General features: G+C 45.0%; 2 pseudogenes across 2 annotated transcripts in view; both read right to left on the reverse strand.

The window, feature by feature from the left end:
- Nucleotides 1-153: 153 nt before the first annotated feature.
- Nucleotides 154-3,538, reverse strand: LOC106550443 (ribonuclease pseudogene; annotated as a pseudogene). Its single transcript, XR_015696503.1, has 2 exons — nucleotides 3,392-3,538; nucleotides 154-860 (listed from the first exon to the last, which is right to left on the reverse strand). The product of XR_015696503.1 is annotated as a ribonuclease pseudogene (transcript).
- A 5,240-nt stretch (nucleotides 3,539-8,778) lies between these two features.
- The window catches only part of LOC148046382 (ribonuclease pseudogene), an 83,319-nt pseudogene continuing 73,537 nt past the window's right edge, over nucleotides 8,779-18,560 (reverse strand). Inside the window, exon 2 of the transcript XR_015696504.1 lies at nucleotides 8,779-9,970. The product of XR_015696504.1 is annotated as a ribonuclease pseudogene, transcript variant X1 (transcript). The remainder of the gene's footprint in view (nucleotides 9,971-18,560) is intronic.

An 18,560-nucleotide genomic window follows, 5' to 3' on the forward strand; every position in this document is an offset into this window, starting at 1 on the left:
GCTCACGTCGGCCTGCAGTTGCCATAGAAGTGCTTCCGTATATATATATGCAGAAATTTTGGTCAGATTAATGCAGGATGAATCGGATCACTCTTGGGGGAGGGGGGAAGCAAACATACTTAAAAAGAAACGAGGCGATACAAACAACAGTGATACAATGCAACTCTTTTTTTTATTCATTTCTTTAAAAGCATTGGGTAGAGGAATCATTGCAGGCTTACATAACATTTAGGATTATTCAAGCTTTTGTGCTTGGCTGAAGAGTAAAGAGACAAAATGAAAGCAAGACAAATATTTAAGTAGGTTACAATGATGCACCGATCACCGATCAGAAGAAAACGAGATCTTTTCCATGGAAGATCACCCATCTTGAGGATGGCACTCTCTGATCCATTCAGGTCATCTTCAAACAATGATCTCATCTTCCTCGTAGTGCACAGGCTGTCCCCCCTCACAACCAAGCACAATATTCCTGGACGAAGTGTTAATCCTGTATTCACAAGGAGGGTTAACACGGGATCCTCTTAATTTGCAAGTAGTGACACGAAAATGCTGATGGCTACGCCACAGACCACGATTGTTAGGCTGAACAGGTGGAATAAATGTTCCTTCATTTCCACACACAGCAGCGATTTTCTTCTTTGTGTCGTGGATGAAAGTATTGAATGGCCTGCATCGGGGCCTGGTCATTCCACGTCTTCGCATCATTCCATCACAGTAATTTCCTTGCACGTTGCTAATGGGGTTATCGCGGTGGTGATACAGGAACTGTTCATAGTCAGCGAAGGTGCCCAGTATCAGGACAGCAGCCAGGACTACGAAGAGCCCAAGGCCAAATCCCTTGAAACACATGATCAGCTCTGCCACAGAAGAAAGGGAGAAGATGCATGAGTATCTCGATTTGGTAATTGTCATTGAAATATCTAGCTCTGAAATGCACCTTTCTGTTTTTTGCCAATATGGAAAATATTTGATATCTAGAAGGCATTAGTGATATATTTTAAACGCACTGGGGTATAATTTAAAGATAATATGTAGAGTCATAAGCATTTAAATCCTTGCAAGAACTCCCAAGAAATATTAGGCAGGGAGGAAATTTTCTTTAGAATCTGCCCAGGGAATTGCTAAGGAAACTACTCTTTGCAGTGGAAACAAATCCCATCCCTTCCGCCCGTCCCCGCCAGCGCAGCCCCTGGCGCAATCGGGCTGCGATCGGTGGGCGTCCCTGCTGCAATCCGCACCGCCCGCCGCATCAGCCGGAATCTAATTCAAGAGATCTTAATCTTGACAGCGTTGTTGGGATCTGTGGGTGAAATTACTTTAATCAGTGGGGTAAAGTTCTTTCTTTCGCTCGCCCGAGCTCTGATGTGGGGGAAAGAGAGGACTTTCCTTACACCTGCATCAGAGCTGGGGTGGGTGGGAGAAAGGACTTTACCCCATTGATTAAAGTAATTTCACCCGCAAATCCCAACAACGCTGTCAAGATTAAGATCTCTTGAATTAGATTCCGCTGATGAGGTGGGCGGCACAGATTGTAGCAGGGATGACCACCGATTGCAGCCTGGCTGCGCTGGCGGGGACGGGCGGGGTGGGATGGGACTCCCCACTCACCAAGATTGTAGGAATCCAAGTCCCATCCCCTCCGCCCGTCCCCGCCAGCGCAGCCCCTGCCGCATCAGCCGGAATGTAATTCAAGAGATCTTAATCTTGACAGCGTTGTTGGGATCTGCGGATGAAATTACTTTAATCAATGGGGTAAAGTCCTTCCCCCCCCCCCCAGCTCTGATGCGGGCGTAAGAAAAGTCCTCTCTTTCCCCCTCATCAGAGCTTGGGCGAGCGAAAGAAAGGACTTTACCCCACTGATTAAAGTAATTTCTTCACTGCAGATCCAAACAACGCTGTCAAGATTAAGATCTCTTGAATTAGATTCCACTGATGCGGCAGGCGGCGCGGATTGTAGCAAGGACGGCCGCCGATCGCAGCCCAATTGCACCAGGGGGTTCCGCTGGTTGGAAGAAAGTCCTTCGTGCCAAGCGCTTTTCCCTCCCAACCGCACCCCTCTCGCATTCTTCAGCCCGCTGGACCAATGGGGGCCCAGGGTAGGCGGAGCCCGGTGAGCCTCCCGGGCCGAGAAATTGGAGGGAATGAAGTTGCGAATGCTCGGAGGAGTGAGTAAAGCGCCGCGCTCGGAGGAAGTAGCGGCACATGACTGGAGCGGCAAGAGGGGCTGAGTTGGGGCATCCTCGGCATCCCCCGGGTGATCTCCGGGCCCCCGGCTTCCCCATCTACTCTGCTATGGGGAGACGTGCATCATAATGTTGTAAGCTGCCCAGAGTTACCTGTGTGTGAGGTGGGCTGCCCTATGCATTTGCATGTGTGCGCTGGAGAGAGAGTGAAAAAGAGAGGGAGAAATAATTATATTAATTAGATAGATCAGTGTTTCTCCACCTTGGAGACTTGAAAGTATGTGGACTTCAATTCCCAGAATTCTGGGAGTTGAAGTCCACATACTTTCAAGTCTTCAAGGTGGAGAAACACTGAGATAGATGATAATGAGATGAGGGAGGGAGGGAGAGGGAGAGAGAGAAAGCGAGGCCATAACTAGACAGACAGATAGGCAGGCAGATAGACGGATGGATAGAGAGAAAGAGAGAGAGATAGGTAGGCAGGCAGATAGACAGACGGATGGATGGATGGATAGAGAGAGAGAGAGGATGTGTATAATTAAGGTGACCAGACGTCCCTAGCAAGGCCGCGGGCTGGGAGTAACCACCGCGGCCAGCTCCCGTCAAAGGTGTCCCTCTTTACCAATCTGAAAATCTGGTCACCTTAAACAAGCTGCTGAATTTTTTTTCCAGGCTCTCATATTCAGTCAAAAGCTACATTACTTTAAGAAAGACAGGGCTGTCAGATTGCAGTCAGCCGGCAGTTGGTAGAAGTAGCCTGCAGTACTGCACTCTATCCACTGCGCCACCGTGACTCACCGCTTAACTTAAAAATCCCAGCTTTCAGGAGAATCTTTGGAGAAGACTCAAATGAACAGGAAGACAAAAGAATGGAACGGAAGAGTTTGAACACGCTTTCAGGGTTCCAGAGAAAAGGGAAGAGAAATACCCAGATCTCCTAGATCCCAAGAAATCAATAATTCCAAACAGTAGGTAGAAATTATAGGGAAGCAGATTTGAGCTAAACCTGGGAAGTGTGTTTAGATGTCAAGATAGGGAAGAAGTAACTTCTGCTCTAGAAAAAGTGGAAGTGGTTTTATGATTGTTCATTAAGGAATCCACCCTAGATGCCTTCCAAAACATTTTCTGCCCCTATGATTCTTGATTTTACTTCCCCCTCCACTCATCTTGGCCCAGAAAAATCTCTAACCATTTTAGTATCTCACCTGAAATTCTGGGGCTGTTTCAGTCTCCCTTTTGATTTTTTTCAGTTGCTTTGTGGGGGGAAAAGCAGGCACAGCTTTCTCTGAGAGCTGCCTTTACTCCTCTGTAGAATTTGTGGTTGGAGGCAATCAGAAAGAAAGAGAATAGCTTTCCTTAAATACTAAAAAACTTAGTCTCTCGGGGAAAGGCGGGACTATGAAAGAGAAAGTTAATGAATAACCAAAAGTGCAGAGATGCAGAAGAATAAGCTGTTTCTAAAAACGTTGATAGTTAATCTTTAATCTTCCTTGATTTATTGAGACATTAACTGTGTGATAATAAATTAGGTAGCAAGCATATCCTGCCCATGGATCTAGCAATGTTAAAGTTGAACAAAAAGACAAAACATGGTAAGATTCCTCTTTTCCTAACAATGAAAAAAAATCTGGAAGTGATTTAGTTGGGGGGAGAGGGGGAAACACTAGCAATTTGTTACTTAAGACATGTTATATCCCAATTTTAGGAGGACTAGATGGGTCAACCTATTTTTCAAAAAGAAAAATAGAAAGCAAGACAAGAAACAATGGATGGAAACATCTTCAAGAACAAATAAGAAAGTCCAGTTGCCTTTTCAAAAATTATCTTTGGAATACTGACTAAGAATCTCAATAGACAATGGATGGAAATTAATCAAGAAGAGAAGTGATCTAAAACTATGGAGGAATTAGGGAGAGGAGAGGTTTTTTTCATTTTTCATTTTTATCATTTTATCAATTTAGTGTGAGCACAACGGCCCACATTAAAAATGAAATTCTGTTGCCTGTTCTCAAGAAAAAGTGTATATGTACCCAAACACATACATAACACTCATATATACCTGATATAAACATATATAAATATATACCTGCTCTATCTATCTATCTATCTATCTATCTATCTATCTATCTATCTATCTATCTATCTATCTATCTATCTATCTATCTATCTATCTATCTATCTATCAGAGCCAAGGTGGTGCAGTGGTTAAATGCAGCACTGCAGGCTACTGCTAGATCAGCAGTTCAGCGGTTCAAATCTCACCGGCTCAGGGTTGACTCAGCCTTCCATCCTTCCGAGGTGGGTAAAATGAGGACCCAGATTGTTGGGGGCAATATGCTGACTCTCTGTAAACCGCTTAGAGAAGCCTGAAAGGCCTATGAAGCGGTATATAAGTCTACTGCTATTGCTATCTATCTATGAATATCTTGGTGGGGGTGTGTGGAGTGCTGGCTTTGTTTCAGTAAGTGGAATGATTGGTCGTGTGGTTGTATCATGATTGATAGATTGGTGCTGGCAGTGTGTCCATTGTTGTTTCATGTTGTAACGGCCTGGGTGGTGGGTGGGGCCCGTTTGTTGACTAGGGTTGGTTTCCAGATGTCTGGTAGGCGGGAGGTATCATCACGTTTATTCATGTTGTGGGGGTGTTTCTCTATTTCGATAGCTTCCATAATTATTATCTTGTTGAAGTGTTTAGTTTTGGAGATTAATTTGGTTCCTTCAAAATTAATTTTATGTCCTATAGCTTTAAGGTGCTGGAAAAGAGAGGAAGTTTTTTTCTTTTTTTCTTACTGTGTTCTTGTGTTCTGCGATGCAAGCATTTATTCTCCTGTTCTTTTGTCCTATGTATGTTGCAGGGCAGATTTTGCATGGTATTTCATAGACTCCTTGATTTGTCTTTGGGGTTTCTTAAGATGTTGGCTATTTTTTGGTCAGTACTGAAGGCTGTCTTGATATTGTGCTTGTGGATAATTTTGCTGATTTTATCTGTGGTGCCTTTGATGTAAGGGCATCGCCATCCTTCCTTATCTCCAGAACCAAATGCCTAGCTGACAAAGACCACCTGAAAACTGAATTACACAGTTTCACAAACGTATTAATCTCCAATGGATTCCAAAGAAAAACAATTACCAACCTGTTCTGATCCCCCTCCGTACAGTGAGTCACGCCAACACAAGATTACTGTTAGCCACACTTTATTCACAGTAATTACTCACAGACAAAACTTTGGCAGCAACCTAGACTCCCATAGATAAGAGATACACACAAGAGCTTCTCCAGCTTAGTAAAACGGTTGTGTCTTGCAAAAGGTCTCCTCCCAAAGTCTCTTCTTATATACTCTCTTGGGAGGAGCCAAATCACAACCACCTGGGCCTGATTATCTCCTATGTCTCTGGAATTGCTGCCTGTGCTTCTCTGCCCTTCTCTGCCTGACGTCCGGGACCAACTCCCTTAGCTCCTCCCCACTGCTCCAGGGCCTGACATCAGGGACAAACTCCCTTTGGCTTTCACTGCTGCTCCATGCTTCAGGCGCCTCCTGGTGGCGAACCAGCCTCTCTGGTCCCTGCTCGGAGTCTGCACCCTGCCTAGGGTCCTCCACATCTTCCAGAGCCGACTCATAGGGTCCCTCGCTATCGGAGTCTGTCGGCAGCTCTAACAGCTCCTGCTGGGCCACAACACCAACCTAATCCAAAAGGAGACTCCCCCAAAAAACCAAGACACAGAACAGGACAACTGCATCACCGTCCTCCCTTACATCAAAGACACCACAGATAAAATCAGCAAAATTGTGTTATGTCACAACCCCTGGTATGCCCAAATATGGGAGGGAGCATACTGCTTTCCTTTTCTGTCTTTCAACTCCACCCTAGGATCCTTCCAGGTAAAAAAACCATTTTTGTGTTGCATTTGTGCTGATAAATTTAAAAAGGGAGACTAGTATGGGTTTATTTCAAGCTATTTAAGCTCTCATCAGCTAGCCATACCCTTACTGGGATTCGGACCTGGGCTGTTTTTATATGTTAGGCAGTTGTATTAGCCTCTAAGCCACAAGCTCTCCCACCTTATCAGCTGAGCCAAGGAAATGATTAAGTGTTATGTACCTGGGATGCCCAAATATGGGAGGGACCATACTGCTTCCCTTTATTTATTTATCAGCACAAATGCAACACAAAAATGTTTTTTGCCTGGAAGGCTCTTAGCCCCGTGTGTGTGTGTGTGTGTGTGTGTGTGTGTGTGTGTGTGTGTGTGTGTCTCTGTGTCTCTGTGTGTGTGTGTATGTATATGTATATATATATCACACACACATATATACATACATACATACATGCATACATACATGTATACAAGCATTGTTTATGTGCTGCATTCTGGATGGAAGGCAGTGAACTGCCAATAATCTTTTTTGCTGTCCTCACCACTCTCTCTACCACCTTCCTGTCTGAAGGAGCCTGGGGAGGGCAAAAAATGGGCCTAACAGGCCAACCAATGGTTCAAAAACAAATTTGGACTTCTGGTTGGGCCATTGGCCCCATTTTTCACTCTCCCCAGGCTCCGGAGGCTTTCCTGGAGCTTGGGGAGGGAAAAAATAGCCTCCTGTGGGGCCCTGGAGGCCCTCTAGGAGCTGGAAACAGATTATTTCTGAACTTCCAGTTGACCCATTGGGCCTTTTTTTGCCCTCCCCAGACTCCAGAGACTTTCCTGAGGCCTGGGAAGGGCCAAAACAGCCTCCCCCAGCCCCCTGGAGGCCTTCCAGAAGAAAACCAGAAAAACTTCTTTATGACACTCTCACAGATCTCCAAAATATTTTTTTTGAGAGCTGTTTTGGTTATTCCATGTAATCTTTATGTTTTTTGGTGCGCTGAATCCAAAAATGACCTCCATTTTGTCATAGGACATCACGTTTCCTGACAATTTAGGTAACTATGTTAAATAAGGCAGTATATCAAAATAAATGGAAATAGACTTATAAAATTAAAGTTTTATTACAATATTTTCATGAAAATCCTTTTTTGAACTGAAATGAGCTCACCTACACACACTAAACTTGATTCTTCTTTCTTGTGAGTCTCCTCTTGGTGCATTTACGCTTGTGAGTAGCATCTGGAATGTCTCTCTAAAGCGTCCAACAGTAGTCTGCCATCATTGTAATGCTCCATTTTCCTTGGTATCTCCTTTCCATCTCTTTAATGTCTTGGTGGAATCGTTCACTTTGTTCTTCCCTCACAGCTCCCAAATTTTCAGGAAAGTAGTCAAGGTGGTACTGGAGGAAATGCACTTTCAAACTCATCAGGCAACCTAAAGTTTGAAATGCTTTCAGCATTCTTCCAACGATCTTTTTGTAGTGAGGATCTTTGTTATTGCTTAAAAATTTATGTTCAACTTCTTCAAATGCAATCCACCCTTCTTTTTGAGGATCCGTCATGGTGTTGACAAACTCTTGATCAACTATAAGCCTTCTAATGTCTGGTCCGACAATTTTGCCTCCAACAGGCATGGAAACTTGGTGACCAAGTATTTGAAGCATTCTCCATCTCTTGGAAGTGATTTTACGAGTTGCTTCCTCAATCCCAATTTTATGTGGAGAGGTGGTAGAAGAACTTTATGGGAAGGTACCAAAGTTTCTTGGAGAACATTTTTTTTCACTGACTGTTAGCACCCTCGGCTGCCAACTCTTCTTGGTCCAATGATTTTGTCAGTCTTGACTGTTCCATAGACACAGAAAACAAGGGTATTTGGTATACCCAGCTTGTTGCCCAAGCAGCATACACAAGACCTTCAAGTCCCCACACACTTGCCAACCATGGTCTTCATATTTAAGTTTACGAAGAACCAATTCCAAGTTCTCGTAGGTTTCCTTCAAGTGTACAGAATAACCTACAGGTATGGAAGCGTAAAAACCGTTGTGGAGTAAAATTGCTTTGAGACTTCTTTTTGAAGAATGTATAAAAAGATGCCATTGCTCTGAATCATATTGGATTTTAAATTGACCCATCAGACTTCAACATCGATGCAATAAACCAACTTGTCTTCCTGGGCAAAGTAAGGAACGAACACCTTTTCACAATGTCTGAACCATGAAGATGACACTCCTGGCAACAATAAATTCCTGCTTTTCAGCCTTTATCCAAGTAACTCAGCGGCATCTTTGGGAAGATTCAAGTCTCTTACCAAATCATTCATCTCCTCCTGAGAAAACAATTTTGGTCTTGTATCATCTCCAAAGTCAGAACTTCATTCGTCATCTGGTTCAGGTATGACTTCACCTTCATCGGAGCTAGGTATCTTTTCCAAGGTAGCAGGGGGCTTGGATACTGGTATATCTGTGCCATGGGGGATGGGACCAATTGCTGAGTGAAGATTGGGGTATGAAATGGAATGCTTCGATTTGGAATTAAACCCTTTCACATCGCATTTGTATTATGGTCACAGACCAGCATTATGTTTCAAAACACATTTCCTCAGGAAGGAAAGCAAATGGTCTAGTTTAAAATGAAAGATGGCTACATTTGCTAGCAAAAAAACCCTCTGACCCTATAAAAGTAATTTGGACATTTGCATTTTAAATACCACGACTTCTCATATGTCATCGCCCATGGGAGAAGTGAGTTGTGATATTTAAGTCACATAGCTGAAGAATGCTAGTTTGGGGTGGCTGCTATATACTCCAATATCCAGTTTTCTGTGCAGAATTATTAGCCTCAATTTTCCTCAGAAGGCAGAAAAACAGAAAGTTTGACGTTAGAGAAACTATATCAACATTTTGATGGATACAACAGTCATTTTGATTCACAGCCACTAGAAGGCAGTATAGAACAAACAAAAAAAGAGAGACTGAAATATATCATTGCCATAATTGGGGTTGAATGTCTGTTAGATCACAGCAAAAACTTCAGACCTGACTATATTTTAGACCTCACCACTTTAAGATGTGTAAACTACAACATCTAGAATTCCCTGGAAGTTTTTCTGTATCACTTTGCAGCTATCTTATGGTCACCAGACCCAGATATGGTGAGCAAATGAAGGCCTGCCACAGCTCAGATCCCCCACAATTGTATTGGGACTACATCTCCCAGAGTTCCCGTCAGCCAAGCTGGCTGGGAATCATGGGGAATCATAGCCCAATCTATTTGGATGTCCCCAGCTTGTCTAAAACAGTTGGAGAGGAAGACTGAAAGAAGAGGGGAAGGCAGGTAGAAAGAAACTAAGAAAAAGAACAAATTGTAACTGAAATACACCATTGCAGTAAAAATAGGAAATCTTCTTGGCTTCTAAAGCAGCTGAAGATATATAATCCCTAACTAGCCATCATGGTTGTCAATATTTCTAAAGAACTTGTTTCAAATGCACCGGCAGGCCATTTATGCAGGCAACTCGGATGTGCTGGGTGCTAACCGTGCCTCGGTAATTACAATTGGGAGGTGTGGCTCCTCCCCCCATCACACGGCAAACGGTGAGCTCAAAGGCGTTATTGCTGTCGTAGTAATTATCACTTGAGTAAGTGCCTCCATTGTTGCAGATGACTTTCACTGCTGTGGCTTCCCCATGGATGAAGGTATTGGTAGGTTGACATTTGATGTTTGTCATTCCTCTTCGTTGCATCATCAGGTTGCAATAGACCCGTGCGTCCACTCCGCTATTGGGCTTTGCGGCGACATGCTGCCGGTTGAATTTGCCATGAGGGGTTTCTCTCTGGGCAAGCGTTGGCAAGGATCCCAGCAGCAATGCCACAAAGAGTACCAATACCAAATAGGCCAACTTCCGAGGCATGGCGACAACTAGACCTAAAAGAGAAGAGAATGCAGATTGCAAAATTGATATCGGGGTAGTACATTTGCATCTTGAAAAAGTACATTTGGGACAACCGTGACCTGGATGGCTGAGAATCTTCACAGATATCGGAGTGAGAATTTGCATCCCAAACTATCCATCGGCAGAAGCGTACCATATTTTTCAGAGTATAAGACGCACCAAGATTTTGAAGAGGTAAATTAAAAAAAAAAAATTTTTTTCACTCAGCACACCTCCCAAACCCTCTGCAGTCCTCATTTTTTTGTGAAAAACGGGGCATGCAGAGAGTTTCAGAGGCCTGCAAACAGGGGTGGGTTTCAAAAATTGTTCGAACCTACTCTGTGGGCGTGGCCTCCTTTGTGGGAGTGGCTTGCTGCCCATGTGACCGGATGGGAGTGGCTTGCCACCCATGTGACCTGGTGGGAGTGGCCAAGACGATGTTATTACTAGATATTACTAATTACTAGATATTATTAATATTACTAGATCATTATTAATGCATAGATAACTGCGGGACATTACACACCCACCCACACCCACAAACTATGACAGTGCTAGGAAAACACCAAAAAAAAAAAAATCCCCCCCCCCAAAAAAAAAGACTGCCAATGAAACCATTTTTTTTTTCCTAAGCCTAAGAACAGGGAAGACAAAGTCACTGGAATAAAAACCATCAAGGCAACGTGGAAAATTATAAAGGACAGGCACTCACAGAACCATCAACCACCTCAGAATTACCTAAACAAGGAGTGTCAGCCTCTGCTTCACTGTTGCTTCGGCTGCCATGAAATGAGGAGGGAGGGCATGGAAGAGTTCTGGAATTCAAGCTTCTGCAGAGGGGTTTTTAAAAAGAAAACAGTCTTCTTGGCAGGGGGAATGGGCTGTGCTCCTGGTTTTGGGGATTCCCCCCCCCCACCAAAGACCAGTTGCAAATCTCTCCAAATCCTTTTCAGGATTTTCTTTTTAAAAAATGCCTCTCTGCAGACGATCTTGAAAACCCCCACCATCTCTGCTTGCCTACAGCCTTGGAAGCTTCCACAGAGAAGCTTCTGCAGAGGGGTTTTTAAAAAGAAAACAGTCTTCTTGGCAAGGGGAATGGGCTGTGCTCCTGGTTTTGGGGATTCCCCCCCCCACCAAAGACCAGTTGCAAATCTCTCCAAATCCTTTTCAGGATTTTCTTTTTAAAAAATGCCTCTCTGCAGACGATCTTGAAAACCCCCACCATCTCTGCTTGCCTACAGCCTTGGAAGCTTCCACAGAGAAGCTTCTGCAGAGGGGTTTTTAAAAAGAAAACAGTCTTCTTGGCAAGGGGAATGGGCTGTGCTCCTGGTTTTGGGGATTCCCCCCCCCCCACCAAAGACCAGTTGCAAATCTCTCCAAATCCTTTTCAGGATTTTCTTTTTAAAAAATGCCTCTCTGCAGACGATCTTGAAAACCCCCACCATCTCTGCTTGCCTACAGCCTTGGAAGCTTCCGCAACTTCACAGTAAAAGCAAGTAAGAACTTCTCTCGCTAGTGAGATTTTCTTTACTGTGCAAAGGCTTGCTTTAAAACTGCAGGCTCCCGGGGAGGGGGGCAGGGGATAATGCTGCCCATCTGTCCCCTTCCAAAGCAACCTTGCAGGTTTTCAAAATCATCCGGAGAGGCGTTTTTTAAAAAGAAAAACCCTGCAGGCACCCAGCGACAGGGGCTAGGAACCCGGAAGTTAATTACTTCCGGGTTCACTGATGAACCGGATCGCAAGAACCGGTGCGAACCGGCAGGAACCCACCCCTGGGTTGACCCTCTCTTCTTTGTGGCCGCTATTGAGCCCTACTGAGCCCTTACTGAGGATCATCAGTGGACTAAAAAACTAACTTTATGGAGAAAGTTTAAAGGAGATGTCGTATTTAGTCTTTAGACAAGAAGACTACAAAGGGCAGAATTTTTCAAATAACTTAATCACATATAGGACACTAAGACATGTTCATTCTCATTTCAGAGTGTAACTGAAGGTAGATGCCAATTCAATGTTAGCAAAAACTTCCTAACAGAGGAGTTAGACATGAGTGCCCATGTCACAGAAAGATTGTGGATTCTGTTTAATTGAGTGATTCTGATTGATAGAGTTGTATTCATTTTGATTCTTGCACTGAGTAGAAAGTTGGAGTTTATAGGATCAAAAATTGGTTGGAAGAAATAACAAAGGTCAAGTTAGATTGAAAACCTGAACTCTTTTTATTAGGAATCATACCGATGAAATACAAAAAAGAAATACAATATCTAATATTACATATACTTACAGCAGCAAGGATCGCTTTCGCCCAGAAGTGGAAAAATAAACTAACCCCAAATGAAGATGAAATAATAAAAAAAATTATGGACTGTGCCGAAATGGATAAATTAATGAAAGAAATACAGGGGAAAGAAGAATCAGAATTTTATCGGATATGGGATAATTGGTATAGTTGGATGGAGCAAAGGAATAAAATTAAAAAAATAGAATAACACTCAAAAATAATAATTATGAGTAAAACAAGGGGGCCAAGATTTGTGAATTCAAATCAGGACGATAGTTGGAAAATAGACTGTAGAATCCTAAAGAAAAAAGGAAAGGATATGAAACAAAGTTGGGTGTGTGGAAACACCATCTCCAAGAAAACAGGAACTGGGATCTGAAAGAGACACCTATAACAATAGAAAAAGAAAGGAAGGGAAGAAGGAAGGAAAGGAGGGGAGGAAGGAAGTAGAGAATGGAGGGACGAAGGAAAGGAAAGGAGTGGAGGGTAGAAGAGAGAGGAAGAGAAGAAGAGGAGGGAGGAAGAGAAAGAAAGAGAAGGAGAGAAGATAGGAAGGAGAAGAAAAAGGGTAGGAGTAGGGAAGAGATAGGGGAAAGAAGAAGGGGATGGAGACTAGGAAGGAAGAAAGTAGAGAAGGAAGGGAGGGAGAAAAGAAAAGAAAGAGAAAACAAGGTGGTGTCTTAGCAGGTGCGAAGGATGGTAAACAAAGCATTCTAAACTATACCTTATAATCTTCCAAATGGGATAATAATTACATAAGAGTGGCAAAGAAAAAGAATAATTATGTGAATGTATATCTATAATCTGTATGTAAGAGAACAAATGACAGTAAAAATATATAGCATAATATAGGTAAATAATATCTGGTCATAAGTAGCTAAGTTTAAATAAATAAAGAAATGTACATACAAATGGATAACGAATAAGGAGATTATGAATGAAAGATAGAAATGTATAGTAGGGAAAACACTAACTGCAAAGAAACTGATTCGGAACTGCCGTATGATATACAATGGAACTTATTGTTTCTATGTTGTTTTAAGTTATGTGTTTGTTTTTGTTGATGTGTTTATGTGTTTAAAATAAAAAAAAATATCCAAAAGAAAGTTGGAGTTTATGGCTTCAGGGATAAGAACTGATCTGACAAACTGATGATGCAATAACAGTATTGTACAATACACTAACACACCTCCTTCAGTGTAGGCATTTTACTATATTGTGTATATTAAAATAGCAGAAACATAAATTGGATAGATTTCTGCTATATCCCAACGTTGTATATGAAAGATTATGAAGAGCATTATCAGCTTTTCCCTTTGTAGCTTGAAGATTGAGTTCCAGATCTATGGCCGTGGAGATCTTCTCGCCTCCATCCTCACCAAAGCTGAGACTCTTCTGGTGGCTGAGCATATCCCCAATTACCAGCAGAACCTAAACAATGTCTGGATTGATCTTCATGATGTCCATCTGGTAACTTTCTCTTCCCTTTTAAACAGTGTGTGACTGTGCCATTCCAATTTTTCTTAACCACTTCTCTGATTAAATTCCAATAATTTTTCAAATTAATTAGTAGTTTCTATAAGTGGGGTAGGAAGAAAAAATATAGAGGCATAGAAATAATCTGTAACAGTAGACAATAACTGTGGTCACATGGATGCTTTTGTGTCTGCAATAGTGGTGACTAAATGGCATTGAGAAAATTTGGGAATAAGAGGAAATATTTATTTCAATTGAATACAGTGCATGCATTTTTCAGACGACGTCTTAGACAGCCCAGTGAATATTCAAGGAAATTGTTCTGCTTCTAAATGTTCATCTCCGGGACATTCCATACACATATTTTCAAAAATGAATGGCTAGGACGGAAAACTTTGAGCAGAATCTGAAGATTTCTTTCCTCTTTTTTTTAAAGAGTTGGTCATTTCTTTAAATCAAATAACCCTTTGCAAGATGATTTGGATATTACAAAGTTCACTGCTAGAGCACTTGTGGGAACCATTGTCTACTCTTTACATCATAGTCACTACAGAGGCATTGCTTACTAATCAACCAATCAACCGGTTCCTGCGCATGTGCGATGGAAGATGGCTGCCTGAGCTCGCCGCTCAGGTTGGAAAGACAGGAAAAAACACCTGGACTGTGCCTCTGCTGACCACCAGACCTCTCAAACGGAAGAACTGGGGAGAGAGGAATCCAGGGCGTCCTGGAGGGCTGCTTGCTTGGAGAGACATCCTCGGACGACTTAGGACGGGTCTCGGCGGTGCCGGATGGTGTGGGGCGGCCTTCGGATGGCGTTCCCCCCTCCCTCCCCGCGGATGGTGGCTCCTTAGCTAACAGGCAGTGTTTTTCACCTGCCGTGGACCAAGAGAGGCAGTGTTTTTTGCCGGGAAGAGCAGCGTTTCATCTAGGGGGGGACTGCTTTGGTGGCCCTGGATATTCTTGGGGGTGAGCGACTGTTAGGCGCCCCCCCCTCACTGCAAGAACAACGGACAACGATGGCGAGACTGCGAAGCTCTTGCTTGTTAAAATCTGGCGTTTACGCCCTGCCCCCTCCATTTGCAACCACCTTATTCAACACGGACTTTGAACCTTTGGCCTTGGGTGCATTTTTGGGACTTAGAGGAAGGGAGAGGGGTGGAACAGCCCTCTTTGGACCATGTCCTCTTTACTGGACTTTGCAGAGGAGAAGGTTAAGATCATTAAAACCTCCTCTCCTATCTTGATATAAGCCTGGTACGAACCTCGCACGGTTGCGCAATTTTTAACTGATATGGTGAGTGTATGGGATTTGCATGTGATTGAGTGAATGATCCCACCTTTTTTATTATCCTATTATTATTGTATTTTATGTGTTTTAATTACTACGTGGGAACTGCTTGGGTGAATAAATGAGTGTGTCTGATTCGGAGGGCCTGTCGGGAAACGCAGGGGATATGGGGGTGGGTGGAGGGACTACGGAGAAGGCTCTCCTCCGGGTAGTTGCCAGTCGACATTGACCGGCTGATGGAATTCGGAGGAGGCCTAATCTATGGGATCTTATTGGCCTAGTGGAGGTAATTGGCAGTAGGCGGTCTCTCAAGTACCCAGATCCAATACCATGAAGGGCTTTAAAGGTGACAACAAGCACCTTGAAGTGCACCCGGAGATCAACAGGTAGCCAGTCAGCTCGCGGAGGATAGGTGTTACGTGGGTGAAACGAGGTGCATCCACGATCGCTCGCGCGGCTGCATTCTGGACCAACTGAAGTCGCCGAATGCTCTTCAAGGTCCGCCCCATGTAGAGCACATTGCAGTACTCCAGCCTAGAGGTCACAAGGGCATGAGTGACTGTTGTGAGAGCCTCCCGGTTCAGGTAGGGGCGCAACTGGTGCACCAGGCGAACCTGGGCAAATGTCCCCCTGGTCACAGCTGACAAATGATGTTCAAAAGTCAGCTGTGGATCCAGGAGGACTCCCAAGTTGCGGACTCTATCTGAGGGGCGTAGTATTTGACCCCTCAGCCTGAGAGATGGAACACTTGGCCAATTATTGGGAGGGAAGCACAGCAGCCACTCGGTCTTATCTGGATTGAGTACAAGCTTGTTAACCCCCATCCAGTCTCTAACAGCCTCAAGGCCCTGGCTCATCACGTCCATCGCTTCATTGAGTTGGCACGGGGCGGACAGATACAACTGTGTATTGTCCGCATACTGGTGGTATTTTATCCCGTGCCATCAAATGATCTCGCCCAGCGGTTTCATGTAGATATTAAAAAGTAGGGGGGACAGGACCAAACCCTGTGGCACCCCATATGTTAGGGGCCTAGGGGTCGATTTCTGCCCTCGCCAGAGATCATTGGTCAATGCGACCAAAGCGGTTTCTGTGCTGTAGCCAGGCCTGAAGCCAGACTGGAATGGATGAAGATAACTGGCTTCCTCCAAGGACCGGTGGAGCTGAAAGGCCACCACCTTCTCAACAACCTTCCCCACAAAGGGGAGGTTGGAGACTGGACGATAGTTGTTAAGAACGTCTGGATCCAAAGATGGTTTCTTCAGGAGGGGTCTCACCACTGCTGCCTTTAAGGCGGGGGGAAAGACCCCCTCCCAGAGGGAGGCGGCAACAACCGCCTGGATCCAGCCCCGTGTCACCTCCCTGCTGTTAACAACCAGCCAGGAGGGGCACGGTTCCAGTACACATGTGGAGGCACCTACAGCTCTCATGGCCTTGTCCACGTCCTCGGGGGTAACAGCTTGAAAATCAATCCAGCGATGATCTACCAGAATATCCCTTGGTGCCTTGGCTGGATCTGCAGAATTGGAGTCCAGGTCCGCCCGAAACCGAGCAACTTTATCCGCGAGGAACTGGACGTAGTCCTCTGCCCTGCCCTGCAACGGATCACCTGTATCCCTCCTATTTAGGAGGGAACGAGTTATCCTGAACAAGGCGACTTGGCGCGACTCAGTGGAAGCAATCAGAGTGGCAATGTAAGTTCTTTTTGACGTCCTGATTGCCCGGATGTACTCTCTGATGCAGGATGTTAAAAGTGCTCGTTTCGATTCAGATTTACTGGATCTCCATTGGTGCTCTAGGCGTCTCTTCCGGTGCTTCATCTCTCGGAGTTCCTCGGTAAACCAAGGGGCCTTCCTGGATCCACTGCCTCGGAGCGGCCATAGAGGCGCAATCCGGTTAAGAGACTCCGTCGCTGCCGAGTTCCAAGCAGCAACCAATGTCTCCGCCGGACTGCGGGCGAGGGTATCAGGAATAACCCCAAGTTCCGTCTGGAATCCCAAAGGGTCCATAAGTCGCCTGGGGCGGAACCACCTGGTTGGTTCCTCCTCCCTACAGTGGGGGTTTGGTCTCCGAAAGTCAAGCCTCAGTAGGTAGTGGTCTGACCACGACAGGGGTACGATCTCACTACCCCTCAGACCAAGATCACAAGTCCACTGCTCCGAGAGAAATACGAGGTCGAGCGTGTGACCCGCCGAGTGGGTTGGGCCCCGAATTACTTGGGTCAAGCCCATGGCTGTCATGGAAGCCATGAACTCCTGCTCTCCATCAGAGTGATCACCGAGCGAAGGCAAATTGAAATCCCCCAGAACAAATGAGCCTGGGGAACTCAATTGCCAGCTCGGCTACCGACTCGAGGAGCGAGGGGAGGGCTGCTGCAATGCTGTTGGGAGGCAGGTACATTAGCAGCAGGCCCACTTGACCCTTGAGGTCCAACTTCACCAGCAGGGACTCACACCCGACAAGCTCCGGAGCAGGGATCCTACGAGGTACTAGAGACTCTCGGATAACAATGGCCACACCCCCACCCCTTCTCTGACCTCTGGGCTGATGGAGCACCTGAAAACCCTCTGGGCACATCTCTACGAGGGGGACTCCTCCCTCCGGGCCCAGCCAGGTTTCAGTGATACATGCCAGGTCTGCCCTCTCGTCTAAAATTAAGTCCCAGACGAGAGGAGCCTTATGAACTACAGACCTGGCATTTAGCGACAACAGCCTGAGACCAGGGTCCTGATTACTCGCGCCATCTGGCCTTGGAGTGGGACTCATAGGGCCGGAAGTAGGGATCTCTGTGACGTAGCGAGCCCTTCTTCCCTGGTAATGGCCAGCCCTAAAGTACCCACCATATCTGCCCCTCCCTGTTAAGACCATAATGCTCCGGCCCACTCCCGTGTCCGTAGTTCCATCAACCACCCCTATGGCTCCCGCATTCCTCGACAGGCCCTTCGAATCAATCATCCTCTCACACAAATACAGCCACTCATCCATGCATTCCCCACATAGGTCAATTAAAACACAAAAAATACAGCAATAATAAAGTTAAAAAGTTGGTACAGTCATCAATCAGGCATACCATTCACACCGCATTCCTAAAAAATTTTGGCGCACTGCGCAAGTATAGATTAATAGCTGTGCAGATAGTTCTTAAAAATTTGAGGTAGCTGAGCACCAACAGTGGTATACAGGTGGTATACAGGTGGTAAGCAGATGGTATACCTCGTTCTTGGAAAGGTATAATAAAAGGTCCAGAGTCTAAAGAGTCTAAAGTCCGGGGTGGTCGTAGTGGATCGTGAAAGAGGGGGGAATTCATTAGAAAAATTAAGTCCCCTCTTATTGTTTTGCCATCTTCCGTCGCTCCCTCCGTTGGACAGATGTACCAGGGAGCAAACCAAGGAGCAGACTGTAGATGTTACCGACAAGTCCGAGGGCCTCTGCACTCGTTGTAAGTGCCCCCACCCATCCAGAGTCCAGCGTGCCTCAGTGAGATGACTTGCGCGGGTGCTATCCAAGATGATACCCCAAGGGCAATGGCGGGTGATA

The sequence above is a fragment of the Thamnophis sirtalis genome, unplaced genomic scaffold (assembly GCF_051295495.1).
Source record: "Thamnophis sirtalis isolate CommonGarterSnake01/CBP01778 unplaced genomic scaffold, rThaSir2_p1.2 scaffold_4, whole genome shotgun sequence".
Lineage (NCBI taxonomy): Eukaryota > Metazoa > Chordata > Lepidosauria > Squamata > Natricidae > Thamnophis > Thamnophis sirtalis.